Below are 16,360 nucleotides of genomic sequence, written 5' to 3'. Positions count from 1 at the left end.
CAGGTGAGTCAAAGGGGAGATTGCCCAAAGAAAGTAAAGGTAAGAAGGGCTGAGGGAAGCTCCAGGGTTGTCATGGCCAACCTTGGGTTGGGATCCTGTTATACTTCCCTGGCTGTTTGTGAAAGACTTACCTTTGTTTTACATGTTATGCAACAGATTTAATATTAATCACTAACAACTTACTCCACTATTGTCCTGTGTTCACTTGTTGAGAGTAGAGCCAAACTAACATCTCCTTTGCCCTGTACAACTTGGGGATAGTTTCATTATGCACAGCAATAGCAGGGTCATCCAGAATCAAGAGGTAGAGGGTTAATGTTCTTTTCTGCCTCCTTCTTAGAATGTAGAATCCAGATTTCCTGAGGACAGAAGAAAAACCTTACAACTTCTAGCATCTTGTATTTTGCCTGGTTATCCTGTGCATGTGTCCACAAATCCGCACAAATAGAATTAATATCAATTAATGTACTCTCAGTGTATTGCAGGAAACAGCATGCACACAAATGTTATCCTTCTCAAATTGGAAACTCCTTTTATTTACAACTGAATTACTTTGATACATTGTCTTACTACCTCTAATTCCTCTCCCATGACTCTGACACCTTCCCAGAAATAGTGTTCTGTGCTTCCCAACTTCAGTCTACCTGATTTGCAAATATCCAGGGTACCCAGTTCCCATTCTTTGTGTCTTCCCTTGCAAGTGAAATGTCAGACCTCAGTTCCCACTGAAGTATATGAAAGTGCTCATTCTGAAGCTACATAGCCACTGCTACCTACCCTAACAACTCAGTTTCACCACAAGGCTTGTGATTAGGATCTGAAAGCAGTGTTCCAGCTGGCAAACTTCATTACCAAGTACTGTTGAGAGCCAGTTTCTTCAGAGGTAGGATATCATAACCAATGTTCCTTCAGCTTCGTGTGTTACGCTGCTGGAACATCCTCTACTACTTTGCCAGAGTCCACCTTAGATGCAGGGGGTGCATCCTCATGAATGCACACATGAAGGGGTGCATGCTGCTATTTGTCCCTGAGCATGACCCTACGCACCCAGGTGCACAGCAAAGGGACCCGGGTCGGGTATGAGAGGCTGGGGTTGGCACCTGTTCTGGCCCCAGCAGTGTTACCTGGGGTCCTGGGAGCTTCCGGGGGTAGTAGCAGCAGCATCAAGCCAGCTGCTCAGAGCCTGGCCAGCAGCCAGAATGTGGCTCTGGCTGGCCAGGCTCTGGTTTCTGATGGCACATGTTGCTGCTGCGTGCTCCGTGCTGCTTTTTTTAGCAGCAGTTGTTTTTTGACAGCATGTCAAAAAAAACCTGTCAAAAAACTGGCTGCTGTGCTGCAAATTAGCAGCACGGTGCACAAGTGCACGTGCACCGTGTGCAGTTTGTGGTGTCTCAAGTGGCTTTGAGGCACTGCAAACCCCATGTGCATACTCATGGGGATGCACCCAAGATGGCCACTATTCTAAAGCACCAGTGGACAATTTACAGAGAGGAAGTATGGTCTTGGTAATGTTCTGCAATGCTCAAGGAATCTGACCTTAGATCCTAGTTCAGCCAAACTTCCTGTGTGACTTTAGTTAAATCCCTTCTTTGTGCCTCAGTTCACCATCTATGAAATAAGGATAACTTTTAAACTAAATGTTTGGCAAAAGCTGTAATTGTGCGTGCATGCACAGCATATAGCATCTTGAGACACTGTTGGCACTTGGGTTTTCTAGGTGCTACTGTAATGATGATGATATATGCTGAGTGAAGAGAGGGATCTGAGAATTTTTTCATTTGGGGGGAAAAGGCTTTGGAAATTGTGCCAGCAATGAGGGGCTGTTGGAAATATCTTCAAGGAATTATGGGAGCTTGTTGTCTCCCAAAACCTCATTAAGTTTACTGAAAGCTCCCAGAACGCAATTCAAAATTTGGAAGCCATATGAGCTGTGGGACTCGTACCTGGAGGGCTGGTCAGAGCAAGTGTAAGCAAGAGTGAAAATGGAGAAGAGAAGGGTTTTTAATACATATCCTCTTCTATTAAAAATGTAGTAACAGCAACAGCTTCCCCTTCTCTTGCTTTGGCAGCACTCCTTTGCCTCCTGTTTCTTCACTGGAGCTTCATGTGCATTTCCTTCCTCTTCCTGATCTACCTTGGGTACTGGGTAATACCACTTACAGGAGTATTGCAAGGCTTAATGCTCACAGGGCACTTTTCATATTTGAAATGAACAGGGTATTATAACTATAAATAGCATTATGTATTATTTAGAAAATATGAACATCATATACATCACAGAAAAGCAAATAAGTGATGTTCCTGTCATATCGTTTTAGCCTGTCTGTCTGTCTCTCTCTATATATTAGTGCATCTTGGCACTGAATTTAATTTTCCTATTCATTTTAATATAATACATGAGTAAGTATCCCAGCAAATGACCTGTTACATCAGTATGTACTAAAAATATGAAAAAGAGGAGCTTCAGCTGTTTAGTATGCTGCATTAAAAAACAGATTGCAGGACACAATTTTGGATTAGTGATAAAGGGAAGAGGTTTGTGGGAGGACTTGCCAATCAAGTCAGCAGTCCTTATCTTCACTTGGCTAACCTTTCATTCTTGTCAGATTAACTTTATCAGGGTTCTTAAAATATATATTAGAACTGTCAGAAATAATTGGACATCCTTTTTTTGACCATTTTTATGATGATGTGAAATTCACTATTTTCATGTTTTTACCTGTCTGTTATTTGAATTGGAAAATAATTGAGATGAAAGGAATCTCAAAGGTCATTTAGCCCAGCCATCGGCAAAAATGCAGGATGTGCTGTTCCCAAACTGTCCTAGACAAATGCCTATCCAGTCTCTTGAAAACCTTCAGAAAAGGAGAGTCCCCAATTTCCCTGAGCAGCTTGTTCCACTGTCACAAATCTGCTTTTCTACAGTTGAAACCTGTTTCATGTCTTGCTGTTTTTGACAAAGAAGAAGAGTCATTCTTCCTCCTCTTTATTGCAGTCGTTCAAATATTTGAAAACTTAATCGTCATTTCTCCAAATTAAACACATCGAGTTCTCTCAACCCTTCCTTGTGTGGCTTGCATTTCAACCCCTTCATCATCTTTGTCAATCACCTCTGAGTCCTTTCCAGTGTTTCCATGCCCTTCTTAAATTACAAGAGCCCAGAACTAGACTGAAAACTCCAGCAGAAGCTGTCAGCATTTAGTAGAATGCTTCTATCACCTCCCGTCTTAACAATACTCTTGGTAATGCAGTTCAAAATTATATCCGTGTTTTTCTGACAGCATCATTTTGCTGACTCATGTTGAGTCTGAGAACAAGAATCATCAGATCTTTTTTAAAAGCACTACTGTCTAACCAGCTAGCTCATGCTTTACATTTGTCGATGTGTTTGTCTTTACTAAATTCTGTTTTGTCATCTATAGCCTAGTTCTTCAATTCAACAAGATCCCCTTGAATTCTGCTCCTGTTATAACCCCTTTTCATTTTGTGTAATCTACAAGCTGGTTGTGATAAGGAAACTCCTCATTCAATTCCTAATTCATAAAAATATTGCACAGCGCTGTGCACAGAACAAAACTCTGCGGAACCCTATTCCAAGTCTTCCATTCTGATGTTGATCCATTTGTAGTTACTATTTCTGCTTTCAGTCACTAAGCTATTTACATATCCACCTAATAGTAATTCTATCTAGGCAACAATTTCCCATTTTACTTATAAGAACATCATGTGGGACTGTATCAAAAGCCTTATTAGTATATTCAAAGTATACTATGCCCTCCACATTTCCTTCATGCACCAAACTAGTCAAAGAAGGGTATTGAGTTGGATTAGCACAATGTGTTCTTAACAAATCTACGTTGGCTGTTAGCAATTACGTTTCCTTCGTATTTACAAATTGACTGTTTTATAATTTACTCCAGTAACTTTCCAGACATTGCAGTTTTGCTGACTGCTCTGTAATTTCCCAAGTCTTCCTTTTCCTTTTTTTAAAGATGGGCACTATGTTGGCCCTTCTGCAGTCTTCTTGGGCTTTACCTGTCATCTTGACTTCGCAAAATATTGTTGCTTGTGACTCTGAGATTTCTTTTGCTAATTCCTCTGGCATTCTGGGATTATTTTAGGTCCACCTAACTGTAATTCACATTTGTCAAGAACTTTCTGAAGTACTCTTTATTTATCATAATCCACAGTCCTCCTCCTTTTTAATTATTCTTGAGATGATCAGCTGTATGGTACAAGCAAAGATGACTCAAGCAGAGGGCGGGGCCCTGGACAAATCAGCCTGTGTGGGGCCCAACCCTGGGCGCAAGGAAACTGGTGGTATATTCGGTGGCTGGGGTGGGAGATGCCAAGTGGCCAGATGTGAAGCCAGTGGCAGCGTGGAGTCGCCATGTCACTCCACCCAGTTCCATGGAGCCCCCCCCAAAGCATGGCGCCCGGGGCAGTCGCCCCAATTCCACCCCCCAAGGGATGGCCCTGGTTACCAGGATTTTTATTTGTTTTTGGTTGGTTGGCTTGCTTCTTTTTTGTGAACCTTAGCAAAACAGTCATTGAGTAAGCTCTGCATTCTTTGTTTTGTCCGTTAGCATCTCGCTCTTACTACTGAGAAGTGGACCCACAATTTTCCTCAACTTCCTTTTCTTCCAAATTCCAATGTTTCTGTCATCTTCAAATGAAGTAGGCTTACTGTTTTACTGATCTCACACTTTCAATTTGGTAACTGTTTTACTGTGTTTTCTAATGTTGCAAAGCCCACAGAACAGATTTTTGTTTACTGCTCAGTCTAAATATTAGCAGGAAAAGTGGAGACAGGTGCAAAAACAACAGCTGCTGCTCTCCAGATAGTTCAGACATTGTATTTTCCTCTTTTTTGAACAAAAAGCAACCAACTGCAAGGAAAAATTTCACTCTAAAAGTCGATAAGCAATATAGTATTTGAATATTTTAGAAGTTAAACCCCATAACAAACAGGCTCTGCAAAAGCTAGGATCAGACTATAATGTCATTGTCAGCATGTAGAAACAAATACTTTAACTAATATTGAAACCAGTGAGGTTACTTGCATGAGTGAATTGTCTCATAGCATTCACAAAGGAGGTACCTAAAATGGGATTTAGGCAGAATTTATATCCAAGTTAAGTGATTCACACAAACTTGCCTGGGAACCTGGAACCCCTTAGATGTCTAAATAATTGCCAGAAAAATGGCTTAGGTACGTAAGGTTAACTGCAACCCCATCTGAGGTGAGCATGTAGGAGGAGGCTATCTCCTGCCAAAGGCCATTTGGAATTCAGAAACAAAGTGTTCCTGTTTGTAAATCATTGGAGGGGGGCTAGTAGCTCTTTAATGCAAAATACACTATGTCAGGGTCAGGGACCAGAACCCAGGAATCCTTCCGTCAGGAAGTGTCCTCATTACTGAGCTACAGTGAGGCTTCCTTTTACTGGCTTTCTCTATGACTCCAACTCTTGTATTCCTTTCCAGACAGTACCCCTGCTTCAAGTACAAGGGTGCAGACTGCCTTCAACTGAACTCTAACCTGGTCATCAGGCATTCCTCTGTGAGATGTGGATTTGAACCCTTTGGGTTGCAGATAGATTGAAACCCAGGTTTCCCACCTGCTGAATAGGCACTTGGCCATTATGCAAAAGGTAGAAATCTGCTGTTACCACTAAAGGGAGAATCCTTTAGGCAGTTAAGTCTTGGCAGTGGTTTGCACTATGAATCCCACAGGATGTCAACCCCACAAATGTATGATGCCAGGCAGCACAGCACTGAAATATCAGCACTGCTTTGCATGCACCGCCTGCTGAACTGGAAACAGTGTAGCTAAATTAATGAGGTTCCATGGGGAGAAGTCCACAAATTTTAGTAGAGCAACTGTATGTTATAAATATACCACATAAAGTAAACAGGATGATAAAATCATGGAAAGACTATAACCAAGGTTTACGGGATTTTGAAATAAGTCAATACATGCACTGATTTATAGGCTACATAAGGGGACGAATAATTAATGGTTTTGTTCATTACAATGAATGCTCTGTGCATTCCCTGTTGTATTAACTAATTTGGCTGAACATAATGTGTCGTTTAGTCCTTGGATTAGGAATAATGGTTTGAAAAAAGTAAAATTGAATTCAGTGGCAAAAAATTAATAATTTTAATTTCTTAAATTGTACTGCAGAACATTAGAAACATTTAAAAATTACATCTACAGTATTTTTCTTACATGCCTCAAAGGATTAAGACACAAAAACTACAGGCATTGTTGCTGAAATGTGCCGTTGAAAAATTAGTAAATGGTAAACTCTATCTACAAATTTATGGGGAAAAAGAATATATTGTCATACTGAAGAGTCATAATAAACTGACTAATACTGAGTAACAAATACAAACTGGATGAACTTAGTCACCCAGTAGCATTGGATACTGTTGATATGAAGTGGCCCTAAAGCTGGTGCAGCCAGAAACATCATCCAGCATGAACATTTCTTTTGTAGTACAGAGCTGGTATTCTTTTTTCCTAGGCTGCATCTACCATAATGGTCATTTGAAGACGTTGGTAAGTGTGTAAGTTTGGTTAGAATAGGTTGGCAAAATGGGACATGCAGCTGGCGGCTCGACTCCATTTCCCAGCAGCACGGGTGTGCAGGCAGCAGATCACAGCTCTGCCTCGCTGCCCACATGCCCCAGGCAGGGGCATACAGGCAGCAGATTGCAGCTCTGCCTTGGCTCCGGACCACACTGTCACTGCCACAGAATCCCAGCCCCAGCCCCAGAGCAGCTTCCCGCCAAGCCACATGCCCGGCCTGCGCTGCCTGGGCGAGTCTCCGTGAAAATCCTGGCCCTGCATTGTCATGGCCTCGCCCCTCCTGGCATCTCCAGGGAAACTCCCATCTTGGGAGTGTTGAACTATGCCCTTTTTGACTGATCATATCTGGTGTTTGTAACCAAGAACTTTGTAACATCTACAGCAGTTCATTACTGTAATTGTTTGTTTGATGTTTCTAAGCTGAATCACAGTTTCAAGCTGAACACTGCAACTCACACTTAGCCACTCTGCATTATGGGGATAAAACAACAAACTGACTTCTTTAAGTTACATATTTCAGCCAGCCACTGTCTTTATCACAGTTCTAGCAGAAGTCTTTTCTTCATTAGCATTATAGTTAACAAAATTAAACAGAAAAATTTTATTTTTTCAGTACAGCACCAGTCTAACCATATTGTCAATAAAAATGAGTTGAGAGAGGAAGCTACCTGTATTAGTCTAAACTCAAGCAGGTGGCAGGGTAGATGTGCACATTCATAATCTAGCTTGTGTGCTATATTTTTCTAATTTTGTTTCCATGAGCTGGAGCTCACTTCAGTGAGATATCTGTATCTTTCAATTTGCCCCATTGGAGCAGGGGTGGGGAAAATACGGCCTGTGGTGCATCTTTGTCCAGCCCGTGGCAGGTCCCTCAGTCCCACCTGGCCCAGGCACCATCCAGTTGTGGCATGTCCTGCTGTCCCCTGGGCATGCAGCGGGGCTGGGGCAGCTCCGCAGCTGGACTGCTTCTCTTTTGGGGAGACAATGCAGGGATAAGACTTCAGATTTCCAGAGTGAAAACATAGCTGCTACTACTAGCATGGAATATGTTTAGGCGGTATTCAGAGGACTGTTAACATTTGCTATAACAACTTCCATTTTTTTATAGAACAAAGCACATAGTTAACACGTTCTTTCTTGCCCAAGTGCAGAAAGCTTCAATGATTTAGGCCCTGATCTTGATTTTAGCTCAATACTTGATCTGTGAAACTCGTGCCATGTAAGTGAGGAAGTCTTTCAGCTCTTGGAAACAAAGCCTTGCATTGAAGTAAACTTCATCCTACTAGCATCCTAATCTATTTAAAAGTATAGTGGAAAGTGGAAGGTATAGAATGCCTAGTTATAGCAAACAAACACCCAGAAAATACATACAGTTTTAAGTGGTTATGCCTTATTGTAGTGAGCTTACACTTACATATGAACAAAAAAGAAAGGAGAGAGAATGTGATCTGAGTGCCACATCTGAAGCCTGGGCCTGTAACCTGCAGGTGGAACTGAGTAATACTAGTAGGACAGAGTTAGCTCTTTCAAGTGTTAAGAGAGCTACATTCGGTGCTTTGCAATATACCTGTGAAGATTTGGAGGGAGACCTTAGAAGCAAGTTGGTACTTCTCCTTCCCCTGTATTACGTACAGCGGTGCTGTGCCGTAGGCCCTTGCTGCTCTCCATCCCCACTGCAGCTCGTCCCTCAGGTCCGAGTCCATTTGCACTTAGGTTTCGCTGGAGGGGGAGATGCCCGATTCTGCCTGGCTTTGGTTACGGACAGTGGCTGCTGAAGACACAAGCCCATGAGGGGAAGGATGCTAACAAACTAGGTCCTCGCTCAGCCTTTCTAGGCTTGAGGCAGCCCTTGTTATGCTCAGAAAGTGCCAGTGCTTGGCTTTCATTCATTTTTTTTTACTCTGGAAGAAGAATGGGGTAACTTTTCAAGGGCAAAAACTCAAAAAGATGGAGCCAGGGCAGCCTGTTTCTAGCACTAGGGACTCTTAGCGGGAATCCCTGGGTTTCTCTCGCTGGTCCTGTTCCATGAGACCCCTAAAAAAGCTCCCGAGGCAGCACGGGTGTGAGAGTCACTCATTCAGGAGGACAAGGGTGTCCGCCCTGCTCCGCTGGTTGGCCCAGGCCGGAGAAACGGAGTCTCCCCGCCAAGGGACAGGGCCGCCTGCTCGTGCCTCAGCGCGGCCGCCCGGTGGCCCCGCGCCGTGAAGTTGCCGGCGGGGCGGGCCGAGCCGAGGCCGGGGGAGCTCGGCGCTGCCCCACGCGGGGCTGGCGCACAGGCCGCCGCGACTCCTTCCTGCCCCCGCCCCCGCGCTCCAGAGCCGTGAGGCCTGCGCCCGCTGCCGCTCTCCCGCCTGCGCGGCCCTCAGCGCCGCTCCCCGCCCCTCTGCCGCCGGCCCGGGAGGGAAGAGCCGCGACGCGATCCCAGCAGCGCGGCCCCACCGACCGCGCCCCGAGCTGGGCGGACAGCGGGCGCCAGGTGAGCCTCTTCGCCTCGCGTGGGAGCGCGGCCCCGGGAGGGCAGGCAGGTCGAGTCGATGCGGTGCCTGCCCCGCGCCCCGCTCGGCACAGAGGGCGAGGAGAGGCGGGCAGCGCCGCCCGCCCCCCTCGGTGCTCAGTCGGACCCGCGGCCCGGGGAGGTGCAGTGTCGCACCGGCGAGCCTGGGGGGTAAGGACGGTGAGGCAGGGATGAGCCGCCGGCCTGGGGAGCAGCCTCCCTCCGCCCCGGAGACAGGCACCCGCTTCACGGGGAGGAAATGAAAGCACACGCATCCCGAAGTGGATGGCTTCTAGCTGTGGCCCGGCTTTCCCTGCCCTCTTTCGGGCAAGCGGGGAGGCAGAGGTGCCTTGTCACTGAAGACAACAGGCCGCCTTATTTTGTGCCCCCGCCCCCCGTACTTTTCTGGAGATAACGCAGGGGGATGCTCAACAAAGGTAACAGCAGAGGAGTGGGTAGGTCTGGGGTGTCCAGTGTGCAGGGTTGCTCAGCGTTCAAATTACACTTTGACTCTTGGGGCAGGTCTGCAAAAAATACTAAACCAGTTAATTGGAAGGAGCAATCGGATCAGAGACCTGGCCCCCGCTTTATGGTTTTCAAATCTTACAAGGGGGCTCTTGCCTCTTATGGTGTGGCGCAGCCTCCCCAAACTCCCCTGTAATTCGCAGTCTGGGGTTGATTCCTTCTTTGCTGCTGGTAGGTTTTCACAAGCCTTGCAGAGGAGGGGGATCTGGCATCCAAATCCTGTAAGTTGGTAAAGGGTTGGGGTTTTATTTATCAATTGATTTTTGGCTTATTAAAACAAAAAACAAGTTTGAGCCATGCTGGAAGAGGCAGTGCATATTGTGCTCCTGCAGCAGTTAGCGTTTTGAGCATCGCCTGGTCCTGTTCTGCCAGTGGGCCAGAATAAATGACACGGGTGCATAAAGCGCTAGAGTGCTGTCTGCAGAAGGGCTGTTAACACTGCTTCAGTTGGAGGAGCTTGCACTTGGGAAGCTTTGAAGGGAAAGTGAGAAGACAACCAGGAAAACCCTGTCCAAGACTACAAGAAATGGACTGCTTGGATGGACAAATAGCAGAGTACTGAAAAGAGTGCCAGAGGACAGACCTTAGCCAAACTTTGCTTCCTTTTCTGCACTATTGTTGGCGTATATGAGATCTGTTGAATAACTGACTTGATCCTTTTTTTAAATTCTGCTTTAATGTGCGTTAGATCCTGATTTGGAAAACACTTTCATGTGCTTAAACTTTATTTATGCTACTACCGACTATTTGTTTGAAAGACCAGGGCCTTATGGTTCAGTAATTAAGCAGCATGTAGTGTGAAATATTCCGGATAAAGTCTAGTGCTGCTTTTTAATAACAGTTAGAATTCATATAGCTAACTTTCCTATTTCATTTTTATCTCTAATGGTAACATATTGTAAACATTAATGTTTAGTTAACATTTTATCTGGTTTCTTGTATATGTTTGGTTTGAATGAAAGCGAGCTCTACTGTCTTACATTTATCTGTAGAATGAGAGAGCAAGGATGAATTCCAGCTCTGAACATAGACCATATTTGGAGGCATCAGAGAATTATCCAGCCAGAGCAGTAGGCCAGAATTGCTTCACATGGTTTTGTTAAGTAAGAATTTACTCCACAGGCACACCACAACATAACAGAGGACATTGCAGCCTAACATCTTAAGTAGAGAGAAACTACTGGGAAAAGCCATGTAGTCTAAAGGTTTGTCGTCACCCTTTCTTCAGTTACCTTTACTAATCGCACTTTTTCTGTAAGTAGGGAATAATTGTTTCAGTATAGTCCTGCAGAAGCTAAGATTTTTTTTTTATGTAGAATCATTCTAAAATCTTTAAGCATATTATCTAAATGTTCTAACCACGGTTGCCAAGATTTATTTTCAAATTATTCTAAGTGAGTAGTATTCTAAGAGAATAGGATCAGGCTAGACATCAGGAAGCACTGCTTCACAGCCAGGTTGACTAAGATTGGACCCAGCTTCCAAGGGAAGTGGTGCTTGCTCCTACCCTGGGAGTCTTCAAAAGGAGGCTAGATAGACACCTAGCCTGGGCCATTTGACCCCAGCATTCTTTTCTGCCATGACAGGGGGTTGGACTTGATCTGCTCAGGTCCCTTCTGACCCTACCAACTATGAAACTATAAGCAGCTAAGATTTTAAGGTTCTGGTTTTTACATCAGCAGGATCTGTTTCTTAAATACTTATTCATGTATTAAAGTTCTGTCCTTTGTAAAATATTTTACATTGGTTGAATCCTATTTATGTTACATTATGACATTAGTCTTGGCTTCCTAACAGGTTGCCAAACTTTTAGTCCTTGTGCAGTTGTGTCTTCTTTTAACTCAGGGGAAGTTTTAAGAGTTTAGGAAGTGCAGGGTTGTACTCCAAAAAATATATAATTTGTCTAGTAAATAAAGTTTAAAACTAAAGATAGAATCTGATTTTATTTCTCTGAGGTCAGTAAATCAAGATGGATTCTGTCAATTAATAGCTGTGCAAATTCATGGAAATTGTCTGATGATTTTAGTACAGCTATAGGACCAAAAGATGAGAATGAACAGACCTTTCTCTTGTCATAAGAAGTCGGAGGAGTCTTTTAGAAATATAGTTTATTTTTAAAGCATTCTTAAATAGGTGTGGTTAAGTACTTAAAATAGGTCTGTGCATTGATTGTCTTGCATAGTCACCAAAGGAGCAGAAGTAATGATCATCCTATTAAATTTTTACAGCAACCCCATAGGAATAAAATTGATTAGAACTGTTAACCACAGACTAAATATTATAGATTGGAAGACCCTCTCTAGAATATATTGGTCATGTTTCTCCTTAGACATGTTAGTCAATCTGACTCCTAAGAAAAAAGGAGTTGTTCAAAAATAGTTAAAATTGTAGTACTCTGGGCTTCTGTAGCACTTTTTGCTGAAAAACAGGCACTTGCTGCTAGGGAATTTGAGTGGGGTTTCATGTTTCTGATTGAATTAGTGTGATTGAGTGCATAGACCAGGGGTTCTCAATTCCCAGGCCACGGCGGGTTGGCCGCTGGCCCACAGCATGGTTGGCTGCCGGACTGGAACAGGCCATGGACCAGCAAACCGTGGCCCCCCAGAGCTGGGCAGAGATGCCGCGGCTCTTTCCGCAGGGCCTGTGGCAGTGCAGGGTTTGGCCCCTCACTTCCCCACCCCGCCCAGGGTTGAGGGTATCCTTACCTGTCTGCTGGCTGGAAATTCCAGCCTCAGTTGGCTGTGACTGCTGGGCTCCGGTTTGCCGGGCTCTGGGATAAAAACTTTGAGAACCCCTAACATAGACCATAATGTACGGGGTGCTATATTCTCACAAGTACAGGAGAAGGATTATTACTAGTATTATCAAATGTGCTTTTTCTCATTGCTGTTGGAATGTAACATTTGGAGTCTAGGACAATATATCTGTTTATTGATAGTACATCTATTTTTGTACCAAATGGTGCAGAAATGTTTTTGGACTTCTTGCTCAATATTAATTTAAAAATAAAATGTAAGATAATGATTATTATAAGTTACTGCAGCACTTGCTTTTAATTTTCACTACTGAGTAGAAGCAGATGATCATGGTTTACTTGATCTTTATCTTATTGTTACCTGAATACACAAAGTAAATTCTACCTGTATGGGTAGAGAGAGACAAGGTATTGGAACAACAATGAGGAATCAAATGGTAATTATTAATAAATAGAAATCATATGAGTCTGGGAAGAAGCTTGCAAATAAAATAAACTGGGTAGTGGTTTACATTATTTATCACTGCTTATCCTTGGAGTAATGAGCCATGATTAAAACTTCATTTTTTGGGATGGGGGGTTGCTTAGAGATATCTATTTCTTCTAGAATTTATTTGTATTTATACATGGAGTAATCTCATAATCTCAATACTCCACCCTGATGGAAGGGAATGTCAAAGAAATATGCCTTAATATGCAATAATATTTAACTCTGTCTCGTATGCGGACACAACTTAGTCTTATTAAGAGTATTGTCCATACTTTGGAGCTGATGTTGCTTCCTGCATGTAGTGAATGGCTGGACAGTTTGGCAATAAAATATAGTATTCATAAAATTTATAATACTAGGACCCAGCTCTTCCATATGCAATATAAATGTCACATTATGGTTAGTTATCAAGGTGCATTTGTTTTTTTTTTTATTCCAACACCAGTGTTTTTTGAGAAATATCACATTTCCTTATTATTGTTCTGCACCTTTGCTTGGTAATGTGTCAGCTGTGTTCTGATTTCAACAGCTCTCTGTTCTGGAATTACCAGAGCCACAAATAAGCATTGACTTGTGGCTGTGGGGACTTGGTGCCCACTGACAGTTGGGTATATGAGGTGTCTGGGACCTGGTTTCACTAATAAAAGAGTTCTATGCAAGAAAAAGGGGTTTGGATGCATTCCACATGGGGCTAAAGGCTGGCAGAGCTTGGACATCGGGTTTCTGGTTGAAGTGTATTTTTAAAGCACACTGACAAAACAGTAGGAGGCACTTAACTTCAAAGCAGGACACCACAGGTCATGCTCTCACAGCAGCAGGGCTAGGCCACCCTGTTCTGCCCCCTGGAGTGGGGGCAGGAAGTGGAAGCTAGAGGAGGGAGGTGAAAGGCAGAGGGCAGCCAGAGCAATTAGGAGGGCAGTAGGCCAGGTGAGAGCCCAGGGACTACAAATTAACTCTTTGTGGGCTGTTGTACAGCCCTGCTTTAAAGTTCAGCTAAAACACCTTATTGATCATTTTTTAATTTTATGTAGTGTTAAACAAAAGGTAACATGTTTTCTATCTATGCGCTTTTGATGCTTTTTACAAATACATTACTCCGGATTCAAATGTGATTCCTACACATTAGAAAGGACTTTTAGTTAAGTAGCATGCATTTTGGTGATAATTTCACTATAAAAGTTCTGAGACTTTGGAATATGAGTGGAGAGTGAAAATGTTGGCAGAATCTAGTAAAAGTACCATTGGCCTTTTGTTCTGTAGCATTTTGCTTTTACCTCCATTGCCTAACTCCTGGTTGCATTACAGAGCAGCTGTGTTCTGTTCTAGATTGCAAAAGTACCCATTGTTACTTACTAACCACTAACCTCTTCAGTTTCCTATTTGTGACAAACCATAGACAAATTGCTACCCTACCAGCTATTTCCTAATCACAAATGAAAAGAGAAATTAATTGTAGTCAGTATTAACTGAAAGAACTTTTGAATGGATGAATATCATGCTTTAAAATTTTAGTGGGCAATTCTGAAGCCATTATAGGCTCTCAGTGCACATCTAACTCCATCCCATGAGAAAGTAGCAACAGAACATGTTGTATAATGAGAGTAGCAGTATTTACTGATCTTCCTGTGAATTGGGTTTCATATATTACAGCTGTGTAGGAGAGAGTTTTCAGAGGAAATTGTATACTTGCCATCCTGTACCCAAACAGACCGAGATGGAGAGAAACAGGATTTTAATTCTACAGGAATTCAACATTTTGTTAAAGGTTCCATATGTAAAAACCTACATGTATTTTTATCATTGAAGAAATAAAACCTATTTTATTAAAATTTTGTTAAATAGAGGACTATGAAGTGTCCTGTGAAAGTGCACTCTTTGTTCTCTTGTACACTTTGGAGAATTCTATAATATTTATAGATGGTATTCTTTTTTTTTTATTTAGGGATTCCAGGTTTTAGAAAACAAAAAATTTGAAATGTGATTTTGAGTTCCATGTATTTAGAAAAAAGCTACATTTCATAATCCTCAGCTTTTCAGGTAACTTGGAGCTGGCTGTGGTAATACATGATTCAGATATGCTTAGACTGAAATATACTGGATGAGAACAGGAGAGATGGTATATTTCTGCACTGTCATAATGATGAACCTCTGCCCAAATGTCTGTGTTGGTTGCAGAAGAATATAAAATGGATAGAATTAACTTATGTGAATACTTAGAGTAAGAATGCTTGCAAGCTGTGAAATGGCTTGTATTGGGCAATTTATATAATTAGCCACCTATTTATGTATCATTTTGCTTGTCGTGGCCTAGTTTGGTATTGTCAAGATGCCTAGTATTTAAGGTATATTTCATATGATGGCTCACTGTAATAAATTATATGTGACTAATTTTTGGGGGGAATAAGTATTATATTTAAGACTTGTTGCAGGTAATAAAGATAACCTTCTGCTGTGCATGTGATGACAAGCTGAGCATTAAATTATTTAGTATTGCTTTGTGTTACCCATTTGCTACTTGATAGATCATTTTACACTATAATATTGCTGCTGCATAGAAAAAGTGCTTTTTCAGCAGTCTTAATGACCTCTAGAAAGTATCATTTGTTTTGAAGTTAAAGATATGACTCTGGCATTTTACCAGTGTCTGATCTTTTTTGTTTAAGACTGCTACAAAAATTCCTCACAAAATCATATTTGGATATAAAGAATTCTAATAGAATAAACAAAATATATTTTAGAAATCTTTGTTTATTTTGATTTTTGGAGTTTAGGAACCCCTAAAACTCGTTTCTGAGGAACAGTGCAACAACAAATCTAACTGAAAATTTTATTGATTTCATGTCTATTGACTCATGAGTTCCTAAAGAACTAACTGTTTTTTTAAAAGAAAAGTCTAGATGAAATTTGTTTAACAACAAAATGATCTGGTTTCCTTGGATAAATTCAAATTCACCATTTTATGTTGTGGCTAGTAACACAGTAAGGTAGTAGACAAGTGTTTTATATATGTGAATAAACTATCCAATACTGACATACGTTTAACATCACTTCTTGTCCCAGCTTTGTTTTCAGTAAATAAATTTCACTCTAGATCACAAATCATTGTTCTTGTTGGGCAGACCATTACTTTTCAGCAAATGCTCAGTGTAGAACTAGAAGTTGGCAACAGGATAAAATAGGGGTGAGCTGACAGTTTATAAGAGAGTTGATGGGGCATACTCTGTATTATAATATGCTGATTCAAGTAAAATAACTGCAGTCAGTGTCTCATTTCCAAAAGCGCTAAAGTATTGCCAAGTGCACCCAAATAAAATACTTGCAAGGGTATGTCCATTCAGATGCATTAGCTAATCTTTATCTCCAAGTACTTGGTACAGTGAGCTGAGGTTGAAATGTGGTGCAGTAGTGTAACTAGAGATAGTCAACTGAGGTACTGGCTCCAGTCACTGACCTAGAAGGAGTGCCTCAGGTACTTTGCCTTGGCACATTGCTGTGCTCTGT

The 16,360-nt window shown here is 42.2% G+C and overlaps 1 protein-coding gene across 4 annotated transcripts in view; it reads left to right on the top strand.

Moving 5' to 3' along the window:
• The first annotated feature begins 8,760 nt into the window (after positions 1 to 8,760).
• The window catches only part of HEATR5A (HEAT repeat containing 5A), a 132,538-nt gene continuing 124,938 nt past the window's right edge, over positions 8,761 to 16,360 (top strand). The window contains exons 1-2 of one of the 4 annotated variants that reach the window (XM_090033560.1): positions 8,762 to 9,071; positions 10,737 to 10,819. The gene's annotated coding sequence lies outside the window, so the exon portion shown is untranslated. Of the gene's footprint in view, positions 9,072 to 10,736; positions 10,820 to 16,360 lie in introns of all 4 variants that reach the window. The other 3 variants (XM_090033561.1, XM_090033559.1, XM_090033562.1) reach the window with 3 other exon arrangements.

This window comes from Crocodylus siamensis, chromosome 2 (assembly GCF_052110815.1).
Source record: "Crocodylus siamensis isolate JL-2025a chromosome 2, ASM5211081v1, whole genome shotgun sequence".
In the NCBI taxonomy this organism is placed as follows: domain Eukaryota; kingdom Metazoa; phylum Chordata; order Crocodylia; family Crocodylidae; genus Crocodylus; species Crocodylus siamensis.
Note: the sequence above shows the minus strand (reverse complement) of the source record. Positions and strands in the feature narration are given on the sequence as shown.